Consider the following 3,393-nt stretch of genomic DNA (forward strand, 5'->3'; position numbering starts at 1 on the left):
ACTAACTTAAATCTTTTATCTTATCCTCTAAGCAATGAAACTTGATTGTAAAACTAAACTATCTGGTCTTCAGCCCCCTCATAGACTTGTGAAGGAATAAAACTTAAATGCCTGAGTGAACCAGTAGTACAGGTTAGCAGCTTCCAAAATGAAAAAACGACTGAGACAGTTTACTGCCTGAACAGTCACCCAACACTCTTTATAATGTTGAAAACTTACTAAGACTGTGTTTCACTGATAGGATGGAACGGGATGTTGATTCAGACCTGTCTGGCTCTGTACAGCTTAGTAACTTGCCTTTCCTGGTCATTCTAGCACTTTGCAATGGGACAAATGTTTGCTGCTGAGGGATTCTCTCTTTCTATTTATCACTGTGATTATCTATCTCTCATACCACGTAGAAGTTACAGGCTTACCCATGGGCTGAGTTCCACTGAGAGCAGTTGCCACAGATGTACTTTATGTCCTCCCCACATTTCCTTAACTCAGCTCTGAGTCCAGCGACAGCTGTGGTGGATGAGACTGAGTTCTCTGTAGCATTCTACTCTGTGTCACTGTGCTCTTCTGCCACCTGGTTTTCTCAAAGCTACATGGCTTTGTGAGCTTGAGCACAGAATCACCCTGAAGGTTCAGCAAGTCACCCTCTAAGACCAGCCCTCAGCCCATGGAGGACAATATTCAGGGGCTAAGTCTCCCAGTATCCGGTCCTTTACAGGATGGTTCCAACTTCCATGTTTCCAAGGGTCCCAGTGGTCCTTCTCAGTGATGAACTTAGTGATGGCATCTCCTCTCTCTTTCCTCATCACAATCCCTCTGGCCTTTCCTGAGGTTCTTATCTTTTCGAATTCTAATGGTTTGACTGTGTGTGTGTGTGTGTGTGTGTGTTGTTGCCATCTCTGAGTAACAGACTGTTTAGAATGAGTTCATATGCATCAGACATTGCTTGCACTAAAAAGGAAGCAGAGAGAAAAAGAAAGAGAGCAGTGTGATACAGACTCACAAGATCTCCAATGAGTGTTTTTCCTTCTTCTTGCCTACTTCCCGCTAGCAGCAGAGATAACAAGCAGAGGTAGCGATAGCATGGCAGTCATAGTGATAGCACGATAGTCCTAGCAACAACATGGTAGTCTCAGCATGATGTCTGGAGTATATGGCTACAGTGGGTTGGGTTTTAAGCACATATAAGAGGCCTGTACTTTGAAAAGCCCCAAAATACTTGAAGAAGAAAATCCCACCAATACCTAAACTTCTCATGTGTTATTAGGAAGGCCTGAAGTGTATTGAATTATGTATATTGATGCAGCTGTAATGTCATATGCTGGTAAAACCTGAAATGTATTTTACCATTAGAGTTCTCAGTATCCTAGTCTATTTGTCTGCTTGTTTTTTTCTCTCTGTCCTTTTGTGTTTTTTGAAATAAGGTTTTCATTCTATATCTCAGGCTGACCTGAAACTTGCTCTTATAGCCCAGGCTAACCTTGAACTTACATAGTCCTTGGCTTCAATGTCTTATTCTATTCATCTATTAATTTGTACAATTAGCATGCATTAGGTACATTATGGTAAAATATGGAGAATATCAATTTATGAGAAATTCTAACCAGAAAAACTTCTGGTGTCACTGGATGAACTTGGCTGTTCACTAATCTTCAACATAAAGAAAACATGCTATATTTTACTTGGAAATGATTTTAAAAAATAAGAAATTATTGGGCGGTGGTGACACACGCCTTTAATCCCATCACTTGGGAGGCAGAAGGAGGTGGATCTCTGTGAGTTCAAGGCCAGCCTGGTCTACGAAGCAAGTCCAGGACAGTCAAAGCTACACAGAGAAACCCTGTCTCAAAAAACAAACAAACAAAAAAAAATAGAAATCATGAATCAGTGAGTGATGACATAATGGAGAAATATCTTTAGTGAAGAGTCTAGAGAAGCCATTTCTACTACAGCGGCCATTTTTTCGGAGCTGCCTTTTCAAACGAGGCAGCCATCTCTACTGGAGTAGATTTGGATTATCTCTTAGAGCTTTATATATTTTCAATATATGAACTTAAGGCACAAAACATAAGAGTTCTTGCTGTTGAATACAGGTAATTCATGAAAGTTAGATGAGTGGATGGGTGGCTTGACAGAGACATGGATAAAGATGTGGCCTTAAAGCACTTCTAAACTTTTATATGTCATAAAAGAAATCTCACTTTCATATTTTTCACAAAAAGTCCCCCTGCCAAAAAACAAACAAACAAGCAAGCAAACAAACAAACAAAAAACCTCTTTGATTAACTACTAACACATGGACAGGAAACCTCTATGTCAAACTCCCACTCTCTTTCTAAGCCTACTATTTGATTCTTGCTAGTTCTTAGAATCCATTTGAACACATATGACCTCATTTCTCAGAGACCAGGAGTTGGTTGTGGAATCCGGTGTCTATATATATGAAAAACAAATGAGATTTTTTGATCAATCGACATTGTTCACTTGCCATACGGCATATACATTTTTAATAATTTCACATAGAAATCAAACATATATATTTGCCTAATGTTACTGCAGGTGTTCATTGGTCAACATTACTTTTAAGATTCTGATAAGACATGTCCCTAAAAGGTTCCTGCAGAAGCTTGGTTCTACATATGATGATATTGGTAGGTATGGAGCCTTTAAGAACTGGGTAGTATCGCTTCTCGGCCTTTTGGCTAAGATCAAGTGTAGAATCTGTTTTTATCAGTTTAATATCTGATACATCCTCTATCCGAGGACAATATATTAAATGGATATTTGGAAGTAGGAGTTGGAATAGGAGCTTGCTCCGTCCACTCCACACATCGACCTATTATTGCAGTACCTCCAGAAATGGTGCACTCCTTCAGGGGACTCAAAAAAAAAAAAAAAAAAAAAAAAAAAAAAAAAAAAAAGAACTGGGTAGTAATTAGGCCATTATCTTTTAGAGAGATTAGTGTAGTACCATGGGCTTGTTAGTTTTTTACAAAAGTGGTTTGTTGTAAACAGGATGGTCTTGGCCTCCGAATCTCTCTGGTGTCCTGTCTTGACATGTGACCTCTCTTGTACACATCATGGGGGTGTTCTCCATGAGGCCCTCACCAGAGGAAATGCTGGCATCATGCTCTCAGACCTGAAGAACTAGGAGCAGATGACACCTCTTCTCTTTGTAAGCAAATAACAGATAGAAACAACCAAACACTTGAATTTGATTTAAATAATTTATGTAGTGCCTCAGTGGGACTATACATCCCAGAAACTTCTGATTATTGTCTGAAATTGTTCTTACATTGGTAGATTTCAAAATATTCTTTTATGTTAGTCCATTTTACACACTTATACCAAATCATAGTTTTATATGAAAGAGATGAATCTTTAAAAAGTGGTATA

The 3,393-nt window shown here is 38.8% G+C and overlaps 1 non-coding gene across 1 annotated transcript; it reads left to right on the plus strand.

The window, feature by feature from the left end:
- The first annotated feature begins 2,679 nt into the window (after nucleotides 1-2,679).
- LOC127194951 (U2 spliceosomal RNA) lies at nucleotides 2,680-2,870 on the plus strand. The gene has a single exon (XR_007831331.1). It is a non-coding gene; the product is annotated as a U2 spliceosomal RNA (small nuclear RNA).
- The last annotated feature ends 523 nt before the right edge of the window (nucleotides 2,871-3,393 follow it).

This window comes from Acomys russatus, chromosome 10 (assembly GCF_903995435.1).
Source record: "Acomys russatus chromosome 10, mAcoRus1.1, whole genome shotgun sequence".
Taxonomy (NCBI): Eukaryota; Metazoa; Chordata; class Mammalia; order Rodentia; family Muridae; genus Acomys; species Acomys russatus.